General features: G+C 44.6%; 1 long non-coding RNA gene across 2 annotated transcripts; it reads right to left on the reverse strand.

The window, feature by feature from the left end:
* Positions 1-1,846: 1,846 nt before the first annotated feature.
* Positions 1,847-5,789, reverse strand: LOC126999014 (uncharacterized). Of its 2 annotated transcripts, none has more exons than XR_007753100.1 (3): positions 3,865-5,789; positions 3,489-3,650; positions 1,847-2,868 (listed from the first exon to the last, which is right to left on the reverse strand). It is a non-coding gene; the product is annotated as an uncharacterized LOC126999014 (long non-coding RNA). The 2 variants fall into 2 exon arrangements; XR_007753101.1 differs by having other exon boundaries at positions 1,849-2,868; positions 3,489-3,596.
* Positions 5,790-21,375: the final 15,586 nt, after the last annotated feature.

Genomic DNA, 21,375 nt, shown 5'->3' on the forward strand with positions numbered 1-21,375 from the left:
TAAGTTCCGTTAGGTATCCCTTTGTATGTATTAAAACGATGGCTGCATTCTTTCAATCTTCCGGAATTTGTCCTTATTCAAGACAGTTAGTAAAAAGTTTCGAAATTTTTTCTACAGTAATTTTCCCGGCGTCCTTTATAAGATCTACCTTAATACCAGCTTTCCCGGGAGATTTACCTCGTTTCATATTCTCAATGGTTCTTTAATTTTGTTTTTTGGTATTGTCGGGATTTCTGTTTTTTTTTTATTTTTTTTTTTTACAACAAAGGAGGCAGCTCAAGGGCACAGAAAAAAAAACACAATAATAAAAAAAAGCCCCCCCACTAATTGTTACTTCTTATTGGCGCAGAATACGATCTAAATGGTATAGTTCTCCGTAAAACTCTTCAACGACTTCAAATATTTCGTTCGTCTTGTATATGCATTCGCTGTTTGGTTTTCTTCTAACATACATCTTGTTTCACCCTATTTCAAGTTTCCTCTCAACAATTTCTGCACTAGAACCTGGAATTAGAGCTCCGTTGATTCATCATGTCGAACGTTCGCACATCCTCTTGTTTCTTTTCTTATTTATAATTATTCGTAAGATGTGCTACTTCTCTGTTGCATCTGCTTGATTGCAACTTCATGTTTTTCCACTTCTTTAATTTTATGTTTAGCTTTTGAAGAAAGTTTTCAGTGAGTTCTTCTTCCTTATTTACCCCCTACTTCAAATGCAGCTTCTTTCAGAATTTTAGTGAATTTCTTCGCTATCAAGATTTTCTCATGGATAAGGACTGTAACTATGTTTTGGATGCTAACTGTGAATTCAGATTTCTTGTTGTGGAAATCCATTAAGTTTGTTAGTGTGTTTCTTACCAAGTGTCTCTTCTCAGGGGGACCTTGATTTCTCATCTAACAATTCTGTGGTCAGTCTCAACATTTAGCTACTTCGTTCAGGAATGTTACATTTTTCGTAACGTCCTGCTTGTTTACGAGGATATAGCCAATTTTATTTGTTACTTCATATTATTTTCAGGCGAGGACGAGGCAGAATTTCTATCTGGAGGTCGTTTGAAGACTTTTACCAATCCTGTTCTAACTTCATATTTTGTATTAAACCGAACATTCACAATTTTTTAATAAAGTACATCTCAAGGTTGTGTATCAGACCGACTAGATGCGATATAAAATTTCAAGTGTGTACATTGATAGGGAAGAAAAAAACGTTCTCCAGTCTGAAAGCGAGATCCTGCAAGAACCTTAATGTATAAAATAAACTTACATATGATGCAAGAATAAAATTGGGCAACGAGAGACATACGCGCTTATATGTTATCAAATGGCTTTTGAAGCGGTCTGTGTTATGAAGCTGTGACAAAGATAATAAAAAAAGAGTTTTTATTATAAAGCTTATAGACGAGTCAATAACATGACTTTGGGAGCGTAAAGTCCGTAGAGTTATACACAATTTTTTTTTCCTCTCTCTACTTCTACACATTATTGTGACCCAGTCATGATGGTGTGCTTTGCAAGCATAAAATCTCGCCTCGATATATATATATATATATATATATATATATATATATATATATATATATATATATATATATATATATATATATATATATATATATATATCACGTTCCACTGCGAAGGAAGTAAAAAGCATGAATCCATATTCCACATATAGTATAAATATTCCTGGTGTGTAGGACACCTAAAGCTGACCCTCCACGGCCAGTCTGACCTGTACAGGCTCAGGAAGCTGCCGGGGAAGGTTTAGGGATATTGGAATAAACATTAATTTACCAGAGATACAAATCAATTTACTTGATATGAAAACATAAATTATTTCATGACAGCGAATACTTAAGATTTTTCGTTACAGATAATTATGAAAAATAGGGAATGGGCATCACAGCGCCAGCTTCAAGTTGATTAGTCCGTCTGTCCGGGGCCGGCAGACTGGGGTCATGGCGGGGCAGCACTATCAGTACTGCCCTACAGAAAATCGTGGGTGAATACAGGGACGGAGTGCGTATCCCGGGAGGAGCGGCGGGAACGGTGGAGGTACAGTGCATGCTGTGCCTGCCTGCGAATTGACAGGAGTGCCTTGAAGTGTGCGTGCGTGCGGGGCCGCTTGTTGTTGCAGGGTTGCACGTTTCTACTGCCGCCGCCGTTGCTGCTGTACTCTCTCCCTCAATGAGTGCGTCGATACTCTGTCTGGGCGCCTGCACGCTCGCTGCTGCCGCCGCCGCCGGTCTACACCATCTAGGCATCTGTTGCCGCTAGTCTCCACGCATCGCCAACATCCTTAATTCACATTTCTTAATATCAATGAAAATAGTACTGAAATTAATTGGAAGATGCAAGGCACTATGGCACTATGTTACTGGCCGTTTAACCAATGAAAACTTCTTTTATGATTGAGCGGGAAGATATCGTGGCTATGATTGGCTGGCGCGCGCGTCTAAGCTCCGCCCCCAACGTGAGCGCGAAGGGTCTCGTGTGTAGCGTACGCTGAGTGTGCTTGTTACCTTGGTGGAGAGAGGATCTCTGTGGCTCTGGCGGTGTTTCTCAAGCGTCTGTGAGTCTGTGCGCCGGAGTGTTGTTGTGGTGGATGAGTGTGGTGGTGGGGGAGAGTGGTGGCGGAGGGCGCGGAGACCCCCTGCGGGGAGTGGGCGAGTAGCCACGGCCGCAACTAGACTGGCTCCTCACCATCATGGATGTATTGCCCAACGGCGGCATCTTCAAGGAGCTGCAGCTGGTGCATGACACCGGCTACTTCTCCTCGGCATGCAGCCTGGAGGAGCACTGGCAACAGGTACGTCAACTCCCGCTGCTTGACATTCGCTGCGGCCGCTGCTCCGCCGCTCCCAGCGGGGCCTGGCGGCACACGCATCACGCTCACATGAACGGTGACAGAGAAAGTGAACCTCATGTTCGTTAATGAAAACTAAGTGTGATGATAAAGAAAGCCACAGCTTTGACAGCCGATGTCATTGTCAGTCCAAGAACAGTCAGTGTTGTCGGTGCGATCATGCCTTAATATATATATATATATATATATATATATATATATATATATATATATATATATATATCTATCTATCTATCTATCTATCTATCTCTCTATCTATCTATCTATCTATCTATATATATATATATATATCTATATCTATATCTATATCTATATCTATATATATATATATATATATATATGTGTGTGTGTGTGTGTGTGTGTGTGGGTATGTGTGTGTGTGTGTGTGTGTGTGTGTGTGTGTGTGTGTGTGTGTGTGAGCAAAATCTTAAATTTTAACCAGTGATAAATTGAAGAGGAAATTTAAGGAAAGCATAACTAACTATTTATGTGTACGTAAGTCTCCGAAAAATATAAGAATTTATTCACATATAATATTACATGCAAGTAAATTTCATGGGAGTGAGGTGCAAAGGAAAGCAAGGGAGCCACGCCGCCAGAAGTAAGGAAACACGATTAATCCCACCTGAGCTCGGGCACAAAAGGTCTACTGTGACGCAAGTGGCGGCGGCAACCAGCGTGCCGTGATGTAACCCGGACCCGTTTTTTTTGGTGGCAGATCCCTCGGCCAGACCTAGTAAGGAGGAGGAGGAGGAGACGGCGTGGGGAAGCGAGGCGTGAAAACCATCTGTCAATGATATAGGCAAACAGTCTTGACAGATATTTGTACTTTTCATCTATTTGTTTTTTGTTTGTTTACTTCTTAGTTTCCCTATCTGCATTATACAACACTACTCTGTATATGTGACTTTCTACTGTTCTACTCAGCGAAGACATACATAGGCTACAGGATGATTGTAACATTATAAAGAGAACAAATGTTGCTGGCAAGTGCACAGTACCTATATGAGCGACGTTGATACTGTATTCACCGTAGCGCTGATGATCACACCAATAGCACGGACAGAGACTTTCCGGTGGCGACTGTGGTGGTGTTGTGGCTAAAATGGAAGTGTCAGTGGGAAGGTGGAAGATATGTGTGCTCGAGTGTACTATTTGTGTTGATTTAGATAAGATCTTACCTTATCAGAGGTGAGGAAGAATGCTTGGGCAGGTATGAAAAATTAGACTCAAGTAAGAGATAAGAAGAAAACTGTGAATGAAAATCAAGTAAGCAAAGAGAAAATGATGTCTAAATACAATTCTGGCTTTTGTTGCCTTTTGCTAAGTCTAACTGTAACACTGATGATAATGGAGGTGGTAACGGCAGTGATGGTGGTGGTGGTAATGACAATGGTGGTGGTAGTGGTGATGACATTACTACACTGTACGTCATATGAAAAGCGAATTGAAATAAAGAGATCTCATAAAAAAGAGCAGAAAAAATACACCAGAAGTAATAATAATAATAATAATAATAATAATAATAATAATAATGATAATAAAACAGAGGTTATAAGAGACGTGACTTTGTTTAGTATAGAAGTGACGCAGCGGCATCAACATTCGGGTGAAGGACGAGATGGTCAGGTGATATTTAAAACTGAAGGACGCTGACCAGTGCGGCAGAAACAAAATGCCGTAGCAATATGACTGTAAAAAAAACTAACAGCAAAACGAGTGAATAATGTCTGTTGACGCAGAAAACATAGTTGCAGTGTTATATACATTGGCAAAATGAATATGGCCAAACTATGACCTAACTGCAGATGCTCGGTAACAAAATACTGATGATGATGATGATATTACACACACACACACACACACACACACACACACACACACACACACACACACACATACCGGCGCGCACGATGTGTAGGAGGACATTATAATTATAACTTTTATGCATTGTTATTGTCGGTAATTTGACAAGTTAATCACTTCACAATACAAGCGAGAAAAAAATAACACGTACATATGAAACTATAATTATTTAGTTCTGTAGTGAAGCAATAATTAGCAACAGAAAGGGGTCTGGAGACAAAGGAATGTAAGAAACTAAAACAAAAATCGATGCAACATAAGGTAGACTATGATTGATTACTGAAAGTCACACCAAAATATAAGCATCAAGAAATAATTTGAGTGAAACAACGTGAGAATGAACAAAGAAAAGTCTGACGAGGATCAAGCAGACATTTCTCAGTTCTTCCGTCCCCCCTCCCAGCAAAACAGTGATAATAAGAATGCGTTAATAAAGAACCTTGTAGAACCTATGCGATAATAAGGTGTACAGAAACGAATCTAGGAGGAGAAAGGGACAAAGGAATAAGCGAAACGCGATAAAAATGGGGGAAATATGTCTGACTGGAGAAAAGGGAAACAAAGAATGAGAGGGAAACGAAACGAAGGGAAAGCACGAAACAAAGAAACGGCGAGAAGCGTAAAATAAACGAGAAAGAATGATAGAAAAGAAACCGTGAAAAATATGAAGTAAAGGACAAAGAAAGAAACGGAGGAACTGGAATATAGAACACTTATCAAACAAAGGAGAATGCAGCAGGGGAAGAAGGACACTACAATAGGCAGCAGGGAAGAGCAGAACCTGTAGGTATTAAATATATACTTCGAAACATACGCACATACATACACATTATCAAACATGTAGACAAAGGATTGGAGGAGTAAATATTGGATACACACAAACAAACAAACGAATACACAATCAAGGATATAGAAAAGAAAACTAAGGAGAACACGTACAAATGAGGGCAAAACAAAGGAACAAATTAACAAGAAGTTCTGGCAAGTAACAAAAGACATGGAGTGTTAAGAGCGATAGGAAGGACACCACCATCACCACCATCAACACCACCATCATCAACACCACCATCACCACCACCAACACCACCATCATCAACACCACCATCAACACCACCATCATCAACACCATCACCAACACTAACAGCACATACGATGACGACAACGACAACAATAACACCACCACCATCACCACCACCACCAGCCAACAACAACAATAGCAACAAAAAGAGTAACAACAATAACAACAACAGTGACACTACTATGACTTCTATACGACGAGGACAACAAGAACAATGGCAAACAAGCACTCCTCCCCCACAACAATAACAACAACAACAGTAACATGAGACAAGACGCTCGACACTGCCAGCGACACACACACACACACACACACACACACACACAGAACAATAAGTAGCGGCAAACAACGTACGATGGGGACAGATAAATCATGAAACAAAGGAAGAACACTCGACAGAGGAACACACACACACACACACACACACTAAAAAACAAAATATATCCCTGAGGCAATGCAGATGAACAAAGAAAACAAAGAAAACCACCTCTAAATGATTTGTAGAAACACTGGACGAAAACAAATAAGAAACAAACAGGTATTTGATGACGGAGAACGGACCGCGACCAGTGAACATCAAACAAACAAACAAACAAACAAACAAGGAATCCGTAGTTTTAAAAAAGGTCCAGCGATGGAAAATATGAACACTAATGCAAGCGAAGACGAAAAAGGGCGTCGAGAGAGCATCAAAATATATCACTCAAAGAAATTCAACATATCACTATAAAAAAACAAGCACACGGCAGGGTTCGGAAATCTAGAGGGGAGGATGGAAGAGGAAGACGAGGAGGAGGAGGAAGAGAAGAGCGAGAGGGCAGCAGGAGTGGAGAGGGAGAGACTACGAAGTTTATATCAGTAGCGGGAAACTTCGCCTTGTGTTGCCAGACTGTATTTGCATTTCATTTGTGTTTCCTTAGTTGCACGGAGTTTTTGTTTCTTTATTTGTTTCCCTCATTTCTTTTTCCGTCTCAGTGACCTGGAGGGCAAGCCATACACACACACACACACACACACACACACACACACACACAGCGAAACATAGTGCATCTCTACGTGCCGGTACTACCCAGCACATACTTAACATACATTAGCACACGTCGTCCTACGTTGCAGCGGAGGAACACACACACACACACACACACACACACACACATGGTATAACAAAAGACATACACGGACACAACTTTTGAACAGAGAAAGGAAAACATATCAGTGCGCTTTGATTAGAATTGAAAGGCTGGAGCAGAGTGTATGGTGATGAGAGAGAGAGAGAGAGAGAGAGAGAGAGAGAGAGAGAGAGAGAGAGAGAGAGATGGTAAAAGGTGTCAAGTGAGTACAAACATTATCATTTATATCTCTCAAACTATTTCCTCGTTATCTGCATTGCTATCATCTGTGTATGCACGAAGCTGAAGACTAAGTGACTCGACTCCTTTAGATAAACGGGATGACTCAGAAGAGATGATGCGGAGAGGAGGAAATAGGAAATGATTTAAGAGTCATAGCAAGAATCGACCAAGAAAAAAAGAAGCCACATGTGCAGGCAAAGAAAGACTTATGAAGTGTGGAGGAAAAAGAGGCAAGAAAGACAACAAAAGGAATAAATGGACGAACAAATAATGAAGGAAGAAAGTGAATGAAGAACAGAACAAGGAAGGAAATGAATGAAAGGAGGAAGGGAGGAAGGTGAGAAGAGAATGAACAGGAAAGGACGAGGATGGGGATGGCGCGTGGGTAAAAAGATACGGAGAAAACTAAAAACACACACAAAAAAAATAGCGTGTGATGATAATTTACCTTCCCCGAGTACCTGGACATGTTATTTTCTTACCCTTGCAACAGGTACCGACGCACTTTTTAGCGAGCCTTACTAACTAATTACACTTCGGACTGTATCATTTCACACCTGCCCGAGTACCTGAATGTATTGATTTTACTTACTTTTATTATTTATTCGTATGTGTGTGCAACGGATTATTTACTTATTCATTCATTCGTTCATTCATTCACATATACTGCAGTAGTGTCGTAACCAGGTATTTTTCGCCGAGTGTGTGAGTGGTCGGTCAGGTAGGCTAATCACAGGTATATGCGAGAGACACCTGCGTCAGGCAATGAGTGTGTGTGTGGGGGGGTTGCGAGTGGGGGGGAGTCCCGTACCCAAACAGGTCCCAGGGTAACCACCTTGCCTAGCTTTGTATGTCCCCCTAGTTTTATGTAATTGGGGGGGAGTATCTCTGTGTGTTTGTCTGTCTGAATGTGTGTGTGTGTGTGTGTGTGTGTGTGTGTGTGTGTGTGTGTGTCTGCTGTCTGTCTGTTGGTTTGTCTGTCTGTTTCTGTTCTCTTGTCTGTGTGTCTGTCACTTTCTATCTCTCTGCCCGTTTGAATCTTTGCTGTTTGTTTGTTCGTCATCCTCTCTCTCTCTCTCTCTCTCTCTCTCTCTCTCTCTCCTGAGTCAGCGTCCTAGCAGTTTCTTGATTGAGTTTACATTTAATGGCGCTTACTTTACGATCGTAGACAGACCACCTCGTAGGAAGCATAGGTCCTGTACGATCTGTGGAAGTCTATGTCAGTCATCTCTCTCTCTCTCTCTCTCTCTCTCTCTCTCTCTCTCAAGGCCAAGTATTACCACATGGCGTACAAGTGAGGCAGCAGAGGTCATGGGCGAAGGCAATCAGGGCTGAGCGCGGCTACGACCACCTGACAACACGCTCAATGGGGGAACCAGGCGTCACGGCCGCTACTGGATGATACAAAGACCTTCCATTCGCTATAATAGTATCAAGCACCGGACGGCCGTAGTGAAGAGGGAGGAAGGGATGGTAGGGGTGAGGGGGACGTGTGTGTGTGTGTGTGTGTGTGTGTGTGTGTGTGGCTTACGGGCAGAAATGGTGTGCGGTGAAATAGTGTCGTGGAAACTATATGAAATTGTACGACGAGGGATGAAATTGTATTGTGTGGGGTTGAAACTGTGCCCTGGGAAGTTGTATGGTGATATTAAAGAGGGGGGGGGGGGATTTGTACATTCTCTGGAGCTGGAATCTTAATAGGAAGTTGAAATGTTGTGTTTGTGAAGCTGAAACTGCATTGCCAAAGTGTCTGTGCCTCGGGGCTGAAGGAGCATTGTGTGTGGGGGGAAGGAAACTAAACGAAGAGTGAAATGATATGCCACCGTCTAGGGTACCTTCCCCAGCTTGTACGCATCATTTAGGGTACCTCCCCCAATTTTTACGCACCGTCTAGAGAACCATTACCAATTTGTACGCACCATTCCAACTTAAAATTAAGATAAAAAAGCTGTTTCTTAATTTATTTTAGAGGAAGGTATACACTTCAGCTCAATTTTCTAGAGCTCTCTAATTTCAGCGAATACTAATTGAAATGCTGCATGCAAATCGGTGAGCATATCATAGTCGTTGCAGCGTACACTGACGGGGTGAAGCGTGAGGCGGCACCTTCCCGTAGGAGCGGAGCCGAGGATGAGGCGAGCCAAGCGAGTCCAGGAGGTAGTGAGTCCGTGGCGGGATGGTGCAGCGGTGTCCAATCGGTACTGGCGCGCTGCAATGGGCGGCCCCGGGGCTTTTATGCTGATATTAAGTTTCAGAGTCAGTAATTGTGCCCAGCTGAGTCGCGGGGTCGTCGCCTCGGCCCAGCGAAGGGTAGTACTGAGGGATTGTGGAATAGGGGATGTAGGTTTGCGAGGCTGAGCTACTACTACTACTACTACTTCTTCTACTACTACTACTACTACTACTACTACTACTACTACTACTACTACAACATAAATGATACCTCCACCCATGTTTACTACTACTACTACTACTACTACTACTACTACTACTACTACTACTACTACTACTACTACTACTACTACTACCATCTTGCTATTACCACTGCCTCTACAACAATAATAATGAGAACTACTACTACTACTACTACTACTACTACTACTACTACTACTACTACTACTACTACTACTACTACTACTACTACTACTACTACTACTACTACTACTACTACTGTTACTACTCCTACTACTACTACTACTACTACTACCAACAATAATAACAGTAAAGAAATAGTAATAGAAATAACAGAAATAATAAAAGTTACGCAAATAACAAAATATACTATAAAGGCTTGTACCCCCTGAAAAAAAAATGTATCCCTGAATATTTAATTATAAACAACTGCGGATTCTACTTCGCGGTAAGCCCTTACTCCCCCGTCCTCTTCCTCCCCCCCCCCTTAAAAAAAAAGGAAAATTGATGTAAAGCCACACGCTGAATAAAAAATAACAGCAAAAAAAGGCAGACCGTAAAGAGAAACACAGGTAACGAAAGCAGCCTCAAAACATCCCAGGAATAGCTAATTTCAGGTGAAGTGCATTGAAAAGTTACCTGGCGTTGTGTGTGTGGGGAGAGAGAGAGAGAGAGAGAGAGAGAGAGAGAGAGAGAGAGAGAGAGAGAGAGAGAGAGAGAGAGAGACAGTAACGTAACATAACGAGACTGGAAACGAACTACAATAAGGGAAGGAAAAAGGTATTGAGGGAGGAGTAGTTGTAGTAGTTAATGTAGTTGTAGTAGATGTTGTTCTCCTTATCGTTGTAGAAACATTAGTAGTATCAACATCGCAGTAGTAATAGTATAGCAATAGTAGTAGTAGTAGAAGTTCTAAGACCACCCGAGACTCACTTCACCCACTGCAAACAATAAAGGACTTAAGTACTCTTCATAGTAATTTAGTTCCTTATATAGTTAAACATTCTATTCATCCGACACTATTTTTTCTCTCTCTCTCTCTCTCTCTCTCTCTCTCTCTCTCTCTCTCTCTCTCTCTCTCTCTCTCTCTCTCTCTCTCTCTCTCTCTCTCTCTCTCAGTTAACCAGAATGTGGGCGGGAGTGGGGGGGAGTGACCTTGACCATACCGTAATTATATGTGTGCGGGCGTGACGAGGGTAGCATCACTGGGTTTATGAGAGCGGCGCTGTAGAACTTACATGATCTGTTATGCAGAGAGAGACGCTGACGAGGGATGTTCTGCCTCTTCTAAGCACAGAGACAAGGAGTGAGTGGGTGTTGGGGCGGCTGTGTTCTGGGAAATGAGGTTTATTTGTACTGAAGGGGTAAGGTTTTGGAGGACTGAGATTGGAGAATGCAGACACTAGACCAGGATGTCGTTCTACTAATACGACAAAGGGAAGCGGATGAGGGTAAGAGTGGCCTTGCACTGTACTGCGGGGGGTGTAGACGGGGAGGTTTATTTGTACTGAAGGGTAAGGTTAGGAATGTGAGGCTGAAGGACTTCGATTGGAGAACGTAGACACTAGATTGGGATGCCGCTTTATCTACAGTTCTACACTATATGGAGGTAGCTAAGCGGGTGAGGGTAGAAGCGGCCTTGTACTGCGGGGTGGGGATGTTTCTTTATACTGAAGGGTGAGGTTATGAGGGCGACACTTGAGGACTTAGATCGGAGAACGCAGACACTTGATCGGGATGCCGTATTACCTGTACTATGGAGGTAAGCGGGTGAGGGTTAGAACGATCCTGGTACTGCCGGGAGAGGGGGGGAGGAGGAGGATGTTTGTTTGTACTGAAAGGGGTCAAGATAAAAGGTATAAGGTTCATAATGAGGTTACAGAGAGCCACGTGGGGTGAGGCTCTCCCTATCCCGAGGAGGCGAAGAGTGAGTGTGGCGTTCGTTTGTTTGTTTGTATTGAAGGGGGTGAGGTTATGAGGGTGATAAACGACAAAGCCCTACTGTGTGCTACAAAGGGATGTGAGGTGATGCACGGGCTCCGGCTCGGGGTCTTAGTGAAAGCTACTTACGTTACGAGGCCTAAGAAGGTGACACAAAGGGATATGAGCTGCACTACATGTTTTACGGGCCATAAAAGAGGCCGAGCAAGTATGGGAGAAGCGTAACAATTCTCCCCCTTATAAAAGCACCGACACCATCACCACCAGCGTGTGTGTGTGTGTGTGTGTGTGTGTGTGTGTGTGCGAACTCGTGCATGTGGGTTGCCTTCAAACTCATGTGCAGCCCGCCTCCTCTTCCCCCCCCCCCCCGCCGTCAACACAGGCCCGTCAGTAGAAATTCCGCACATCTGGAATTTCGCTATTGCTGTAATCTGCCGTAATCTTTCGCATTAATGTTTTGGAATTCAACACCCTGGCATGCGCATGTGTATTTTCAGAGAGAGAGAGAGAGAGAGAGAGAGAGAGAGAGAGAGAGAGAGAGAGAGAGAGAGAGAGAGAGAGAGAGACTCCTTTCATGGTGTCCAACAGCCTCTCAGTTATTAATTTCCGTGCAAACTACACCCGGGCGCTCATTCTTGACGGATTATGGAAGCTACTTGGCGAAAAGGAATCTGATTTAATTACGTGCCCCAATTCATATTCTCAAATGTTTTCATGTTAAGAACAGCGCCTTCTGTTACACCAAGACAGATGAATTCGTACACAAAAACGTACTAAATGAAGTTGAGTAAGTTTCTGTTTCTGTATAGCGTTTAGGGATCTTGGAGTGTGAGGGGAAACAGATTCACGGAAAGGCCATGAAAAGAAGGGCTGGTTGACAAAGAAAGGCACTACGTCGAGGAAGGAATGATAAAAGAGAACGAAGGAAGTGTTGCAAAAAGTGTTTAAGGAGGAGGGAAAACAATGAGGAGGTGACGAGGGAGAGAGAAAGAGAATGAGAGAGGAAAAGGAAGTCATACACAGCGGATGAGAGTAGTAGGGGAAAGGAGAAAGTAATGAGTGGGAGAGAGGGAGAGTAAGGAAAGAGGAAGAGAGGGCGGGAGTGGAGGGGGTGGTGGGTGAAAAGCGGCTCCGCCCACTTGTTGACGGTCCCTCAGAATACAGCCTCGGGGGGTGGGGGGGGGGGGGTCGAAGCTTGATAGGTGGGGGCGGGGAGGCACGACAGCGTTGGGTGAGATGGAAAGGAAGAGAGGCAAAGGGGGAGGCAAAGAAGAGCTCGACCCGAGAAGTTAGGCGAGACAGCGTTTGGAGAGAGGCGCGAAAGAGGCGGATGTGGAGTGGCAAGAAGACGAGACCTACCAGAGAAGTTAGGAGATACAGCGTTGGGGGAGACGAAGAGTAAAAGGTGGAAGAGGTAAGGTAGGAGAGGCCAAACGGAGAGGAGATATAACACTGGGAGAGACGTGGAGGAAGAGAAAGAGGTGGAAGAGGTAAGGTAGGAGAGGCCAGACGGAGAGGAGATAGTAAACTGGGAGAGACGTAGAGGAAGAGAAAGGGGTGAGGAAGACGAAGAAAACTCCACCAAAGAATAAGGAGAAACAGGTAGGGAGACAAAGATGAGACGAAGATGGGAAAAGAAAGAAAAAAAGAAAAAAGAAAAGTTCAATCCAAGAAGTTAGGCGACTAGAAGGTCAATCAAGGCAAGTGACGTCACAATGAAAGCCAGACCGTGAACATAAGAATAGCAATGAGAGGGTCGTCTGGATACTTCTCAACGGCAAAACCGCGAACTCCGTCACGAATAGGAACTAATGAGTTATTAAGACCAACGGCGCCTCAGACATATTAAACGTATCATGACAGCTTAATGAACGAGTCCGTAATATGAGATGGCTGAATGTCAAGACGAATAATAAGTTGAAGTGCGGCAAGAAAAGGGAATGAAGGGGAGGGATCGGAAAAGAAAGACGGGAGAGAGAGAGAGAGAGAGCACTTGCCGGATAAGAGTCTGTCATGCTAAGTCTTCGAAAAGAACATCTGCGTCTCTATAAAAGGCCTTCGTTATCTGCTTCATATCGTCTGTGATCTCCGTGATAAATGATGATGAGAGCGATGCTTCGGATGACAAATGGTGTGGAGGAGGGTGGCGAGGAGGGGGAGGGACGAAGGTGAGCACGTGAGGGAATGATCGCCCTCGAACGTCGGTAGCGAAATATTAATTAAGTAGGGAAGCGATCTATCTGTGCGTGCGTGCGTGCGTGCGTGTGTGTGTGTGTGTGTGTGTGTGTGTGTGTGTGTGTGTCGTCATACCACTTACCAAGAGAGAGAGAGAGAGAGAGAGAGAGAGAGAGAGAGAGAGAGAGAGAGAGAGAGAGAGAGAGAGAGAGAGAGAGAGAGAGAGAAAAAAAGCACCTCTTGGGTTGTCGCCAAGAAACACGCTCAATAATTAGTCACAATCCATAGGAAAATATATAAAAACTCACCCATGACGTCACAGAAGGGGGGCGAGGGTGGTTGGGCGGCGGGGGCGGGGCGGGGCGCAAGGAGTCACGGGAGGAATCCTTGGTGGCATGGGTGGGTGGGCGGCAGGAGGCGGGTGAACGCGGGCCTGGGGGGGGTAGACAGATGCAATATGAATAGGGGTGGTATGTGTGTGTGTGGAGAGAGAGAGAGAGAGAGAGAGAGAGAGAGAGAGAGAGAGAGAGAGAGAGAGAGAGAGAGAGAGAGAGAGAGAGAGAGAGAGAGAATTAACTTTGATTCCTGCTAGGGGTCTGTCGGCCTCTGAAGCATTGCGTCATGACAGGCGGCGAGAAGTTATTTCCCTCGCCGCGTCCAAATATTACAGCAAGACGAGACCGTGTGGGCACAGCCGGTGCCTGGGCCACTTGGCAGTCTCCGGGCCCTCCGACAGCTTATTCCACTTTCATACTCTCACGTACATGTTCCCCAAGCGAAAAAAAGATATATTAAGGCGGCGAGCAGCGTCTATGCCTAGTCCTAAATTGTCTTCGTGTCTGGTGGTGGTCCGTTATGCCTCGGCTTTTCCGGACACATTAACGCACCCTGCCTGGCCGCCGCCGAGCTGAGAACTCACAAGAAATAAAAGTAAACTGTATAAATAATTTTCTCACCTGTGTAAATTCACTCTCAGCGATCTCTGGCGCTCACTAATCCCGGCCCATCAGGAAGGTGTTTATGTGCTTAACAGATGGACGTTTTTGTACGCCTTTTTTAAAACCTAATTCATCATTTATCGGGCTGCGTTAATGGCGGCGGCGGCTGCCACCTGCCAGCCACCCGTGCGTCGCTGCCAGCTGTCAAGTGTCGCTGCTTCTGGCGGAAAGGATTACCTCCCATGTTATATTTTCTAGACACACGCAGCCGATAGTGTCAGACATCGCTTAACATCACTGACGACTGTTTCCACGGCCCCTGCCAACCGTGCCGGCCCGCTGAGCGTCACTGGCCCCTGTCACTTTCCGCCCATCCCACAGTACCGCCGCCTCCCATCAGTCACTCCTCTTTCCAGCCCCGCATCCATCTCATTCATTCCAATCAGGATCCGCGAGGTTGGTTCTGACGTGTTCCCTCATATCGATAACAGCTTGGCTTGTTTACGGCAGCAGCGTGGACGCCGGGCTGCCCTATGCGCGCTGCCTGGTCTGGCGGGGGCGGGGCGGCGGGGCTGCTCATCACTTGCTCGAAGCGCCTTTTGCTCCTTGACTTGTTGACGCGTCGCTGACCTGTGCCAACTGTTTATTGATCTCTTACACCTCTTTTTATATATTTTTTTCTTTCTTCTCTCTTCTTTTATGACTTCTTGTGCCTCTCCGTCTGTCTGGTTCTCTCTCTCTCTCTCTCTCTCTCTCTCTCTCTCTCTCTCTCTCTCTCTCTCTCTCTCTCTCTCTCTCTCTCTCTCTCTCTCTCTCTCTCTCTCTCTCTCTCTCTCTCTCTCTCTCTCTCTCTCTCTCTCTCTCTCTCTTCATTACTTCGCCCGGGACTCCAGGTCGCCAGGAGGGAGGTTACAGCTCCATTATAAAAGTAACTAAGACGGATTTGTGAGCCTTTAAAACCACTTTACAACCATGAATGAAGGAAGGGCTTCGGGAATTCAGTCTTCATTGCCTGTGAAAGAGGGAAAGGAAGACAAAATTTGGTTTTTATCTATATAGACAGATAATCGTGGCTTTTACACGTCAAATATAATGCATAGTTTCAGCAGAATTTTGTATTGATTTATCTGTCGCTTCTATTCATCGGACTTTATTTAAATTTGTCTTTCTTTATTCCTTGCGTTGTCTATTCCCATTATATCTTGTCTATTTTTCATGCATTCCTCAAGCCTCATACACAATCAACTTCATTCACTGTACGATTCTTTCTTCTTTCTCTGTATATTTTCTTCTGAACGTAATTTTTTTCTTTCGTTAATTTTTTTTTCTTCTTCATCGTTTTGCTCTCTTTCCTCTTCTTCTTCTTCTTCCTGTTCATTTCCATCTTAATCATTCTCCTTTTCTCGCTTCTTTATTCTACTTTTGCTTTCACGACGCAATGTCCTCAAAAGGTATTACAGACTCTTCCATCTTGTCTTCGCTCTCTCCTTCTCTTCCTATTTTTTTTTCCTTCTTTCTCCTGCATCTTCTCTCCCTCCATCTGCAATTCTTCTCCCCTTTTCTTCCTTCCCATGTATTTTCTCTTCTCCCTCTTTTTCATGTATCTCTTCTCCTGCATCTCACTAGTCTTCTCCCTATTTTCCCTGCATTTCCCTCCCTCTTTCACTTTCTTCCGCGTTTTTTTTCCTCTCCTCTTCCTTTGTCTCCTGTATGTCTTCTCTTTCCCGTCTTACTTCTGCATATTTCTCTTCTTTTCTTCCTCTTTCTCCTGCATACGTACTTTCTCTTTTCCCTTTTTTCCTCTGCTCTTCTCCCTTCGTTCTCTTTCTCATGCATACCTTCTCTTTCTTCTGGATCTTTCCTCACTGCTTCTTCCTCTTTCTCCTTCACCCCTTCTCTTTCCCCTTCTTTCCTTTACCTCTCTGCCCTACGGAAAGGCTCGGGGTTCGGGGTTCGCCATGGCTGATCTCGGGGCCTTCTGACGGGCCTGGCACTGAGCGACCACCTGCTGCCGCCACTCACCCGTCCATTGTGGGGGCGTCAGCTGCCCTCACCCACCCAGACACTCCTTCACCCAGGCACCCAACATCACTCAAAATGGAGCCCTTTCCCCTAACACATCCTCGTTTCCCAGAAGACGTACATGCACGGAGAGGTCTGCATATCCCTTAAATGCACTTCTAGGTACCTGAATAAGCTTAGCACTTGCGTCCCCTTATCATTCTTTTCCGTGTTTGTCACCCACCACTGTCGCATAAGATCCTCACATCCTCTTCTTTCTTTTCCTTCCTCTGCATCGTTCGCCGGGATAAACGTTGCATGCGCGTTCCTTTCTTCGTCCTTCACTATCTGCAGAATAAGCTCAGGTCTTGTATCCCATCTTCTTTTCCATGTTCTTCATTCGCCACTGTCGTAATAAGCTTCTCTCATCCTCTTCTTTCCTTTCCTTGTTCTTCGTCCACGTTTGCCGGGATAAACCTTGCACTTTCCTTTCTTTATCTTTCACTGTCAGAATAACCTTAGCACTCATATACTCCTTTTCTTTTCTATGCTATTTATAAACCGTTGCCTGTACAAATTTAGAATAGTCACCCTCCTCCTCCTCCTCCTCCTCCTCTTCCCATGTTCCTCACCAACGGACTCTCCTATCCCTCTTCTCCCTCCCTCGCCTCGCCAGTCCACACATCCTCCGCCTCTCAGGTCCACAACGTATTCAGATTTTCCCAGGTCGGTCGGCGTACATCTAAAAATTACCATTCGCCTCCGTTGTGTCTGTCTCCCTGCCTCGGCCCCTCGCCCTCCGCCGCGACACTTACGGCTGCGGGAGGCGGTGATGGCGTCGCGTTTGGCCGGCACTTATGGCGGTAATGGCGATGAACAAAGCAAATACAAACGCCATCACAATAATAACAAAAACGGCAGGAAGCGAGGTCCATTATTGCTCGGATGACCTTTCGCTTCTCTCTCTCTCTCTCTCTCTCTCTCTCTCTCTCTCTCTCTCTCTCTCTCTCTCTCTCTCTCTCTCTCTCTCTCTCTCTCCGCGGGGTCAGGTCGTTCACCCAACCACGTCAGGCAGTGTCGGGTGTCCTCGCGGGGTCCCTCCCTGCTCGCCGCTTCACTACTGCCTCCTTCCTCTTCTTAAGGGGCTATTACACTGGGCATATTTTCCGTGGATCTTCAGTCAAACCACGATTCCGCTAACGTGGTTCTCAGTTGTTTGTTGTTATTGCTGCTGATGAAGATGATGAGCAATACCGTCGTCCTTCAGTGAAATCTACCGTAGCTTTGGAAGATCGTGGACACGTCAGAAAACCACGCAAATATGAGAACCACGCGCCAGCGGGAATCGTGGTTTGACTGAAGATCCACGGAAAATTTGCCCAGCGTAATAGCCCCTTTACGCTCGATAATGTATGGGATGACCAGGAAAAAATGTTTGTTCTGTTTATCATCTCTTAACTTCACTCAGTGTATATTATTATTGGACGCGTGGGGCAACGTTCTTGACCGTTTCGTCTGTGGTGTGATGAAAGTGCTCCGCTTACTGCATAATGATCTAGAGTTCAATTAAACAGCACTTCGACATTGTTACTGGTGAGAGTCAATATCCTCTCACACAAATAACAGAAAACGAAATTCATTATAAGTTACGCAGGAATATGTAAAAACAAAGCGTAAAAAAGTGCAAAAGTAAATTATGAAAATACGAAGAAATTTCACATAATGAATATTAATGCAAACCAAATAAAAAGAGAGCTATTAAAGGTACAAAATCGTAAACCTAAGGAATAGTCTGACGCGCTTGACGACGCTCCGGACGCTTTCTGGACTCCTATTCTCAAACGCTTCGGGCGCTTGTTGCGATGATTTTCAAAGGCCACAGAGAAGATGCGTCGGGCTGTTGGCGGTAGTGAGTGTTCTAAACCCTGACGGATATTGGGCCGTATTTTAAGTCACCATCGCTTCTCACATCAACTATTTCTAAAGGTCAAAGAGGGGATCAATCTGGTTTTCATGAGTGTTTTTTAAGGTTCATGGCACAGAAGAAGGGTCAAACTACCACCAGGGTCATAAAACTACCCCTGGAAAGGCCTACAGCTCCTACGAAAGCCATGTCAAGTATGTGAACTTGGGCGACGAAATGTTTTAAAATACGACCCTTTGCCTTTCTCTATCCGTGAACCAATTAGCGCTTAGAACACTCACTACCGCCAACAATCAGAAGGCTGGGTGTTCGTGTCACTCCGAGGTCACCAATCGTCTTGCTACAGTTCTCTTCTACAGGGTTCTCATTAGTCAGGGTCATTAGTGTTTCTCCTGTTCATGGCGTAGAAATCTTACAAAACTACAGCTTGGGTTATGAATCCACCCATGGCAATCCCTACAACTTCTACAAGGGCTAAACAAATAGATGCATTAAGGTGTTGAAACGTTGGAGAAAATGGGACACCTCTCCTCCCGAAATTGACCTCTTTTTCGGCCACTCCTCTTGACTCTTTCGTAGGAACAGTGATTATCGTGCTTTTTTTTTTTCATTATTGTTTCCTTTTCTTTTGCCCTTGAACTGTTTCCTCTACTGAAAAAAAAAAAAAACCCAGCTGGTTCGTATGTAGTGTGGTGAAGGTAGTCAACTTTTCTACACGATTCCGCCATGAGTCAATGATTTTCCTGCCCATACTGTACAAAACAAGCAAAACATCTGGCGCAGTGCGAAAACTATGAGAAATAAACCAATTGAGGTGATGGTTTCGTGAAGGTAAATATATTAAAGTGGTTGAGCTCGGCTGAGTAGATAAATAAGCAGACAGAAAGCAGCCGTAGAAAAAAAAGCAATATATCAAGGTAGGCCGCGTATGGATGGACTCGTTTCCTGGCGGGGTTTCACGTGACCCTCAGAAAGAGCCGCCGGTCCCTTCCCGCCAAGAGTCGCCGCGTTATGCCGCTGCAAAGGGAGGCGACATACATACATTTATAGATTTCTCGCCGCGCCTTTGAAGTTTACCTTGAAAGGGTGTTTACATCTGTACCCGGAGTTGAGTAATCATTCAAATCTTTTCCTGACGAGTTCGAGGCAACGTTGATAGAAAGGTCAGTACTTCCCTTACCTCCTAGTTATTTTATTATTCACACAACTAGGTAAATATGCTGAGATTAGGTTCTCGTTGTTTTCTCTTATTTCAATAAAGCAATTTTCCAACCTTTTTCAACGTCATCCAACGTTTTTAATCTTTTAAGAAGAGACGCGAGTTGCAGGGCAGATAAAAAGCTGCGAGATATCATATGTAGCAATGTAGGAAAAAGCAGAGCACTTAGAAATAATAAAGACGGAGCAGGAAATGAGGAAATAAGTTCTTTGACCTCGGAACAAAGACAACCGAAGAAGGCTCGGACTTGTATCCTTCACCGTCTCTGAACGAGCGAGGGAACGAAGCAGCAGTGCGCATAACGAAGTGAAAAATATACTTTACATAACGATTTTCTTCAATACTCGAGTTATAGAATCATCCATCACGTAAGTTTTCAGGAACTGTTAGGCTATTGACACTTGTTATCCTCCTCAGTTTTTTTTATATACCATGAAAAAAATATTGTATTGTAAGTTGGGAACTGGGCGATTTTTTCTTATTTTCACCTCCAACGCAGCGTCTCTTTCAATCTCTTAGGGACAATTCTTCGCGTCATCATGACTGATTGAATGTACTGACTGATAGATTTTTATTCGGAATTTCATACGAGCGTACACTTTATAGAAAACAACACTTTAAAGAATAATCTAAACACTTTCCTTGCCGTCCCTTGACCCAGCTAACATTGTGGCGGCTCAGGCCCAGCAATGCTCCGCCGCTGACCCCACCAGTGACCTGTCGGCGGCGGCGGCGGCACCAGGCAGGTCGATACTCCCCGTGCCAGCCCTTGCCCCGCGACCCTCCTGCCACGCCGCGCGCCTCACAATACTTTCCGAGGAGCGCTGACTGTAGCTCTTGGTAGGCTGACCCCTCTCTCTCTCTCTCTCTCTCTCTCTCTCTCTCTGCAATACTGATAAGAGGGAGACTCTTATCAGTATTGCAAAAAATATCTTCAAGTAAAATTCGTGAATATTTACGAAGGTCTGCTTTAAGTTTCGTCTGGGATCTCGCTGAGTCAAAAGGGAACAATGTATTTTTTTTAATGGTTTAAGAAAAGAGAAGAAAATAAGAGTTTTTTTTACAAATGTTTGTAACAGATACGTTCATATTGAATAATATAAAAACACAGATATATAGACAGATGGGCAGACAGAACGACAGACATGGCTGAGTGTCAATTTGAAAGGTTTTCGTAATACGGGAAGAGCCAGGGATGAAAAGAAGGTATTGCCGGAAGCAACACTTGGCGATTTCAAGTTGGAGGAAGATTTCTTAGCGGGAAAGATAACGATAATGATGCTGTGGGAAGATCAATACAAAAGTGCCTCTGAAGTCTTGGAGAGAGGAAAAACATGAACTGCATTTTCCGAAGAAGAAAAAGGTCGTGATACATCTAAGCTAAGCGGTGGTGCCACGCTGGGCCGGGGTCGGGTTACACTTGGGTGCCGAGTGGCGACCCAGAGTGTCGAGCGGCGTGGTGTTCCTGTACCCGCCGTGGTGCCGTCACTCAGTGCCTTCACGAAGCGACTGTCAGAAGTTCAAGTTATTGTAAGAACCAAACTCACTCCCGCCCTGCGACCTTCAGCAAGGGCTGACGGCCGCTGCGTTGCCTCTTCGTGCTGCA

The sequence above is a fragment of the Eriocheir sinensis genome, chromosome 15 (assembly GCF_024679095.1).
Source record: "Eriocheir sinensis breed Jianghai 21 chromosome 15, ASM2467909v1, whole genome shotgun sequence".
In the NCBI taxonomy this organism is placed as follows: domain Eukaryota; kingdom Metazoa; phylum Arthropoda; class Malacostraca; order Decapoda; family Varunidae; genus Eriocheir; species Eriocheir sinensis.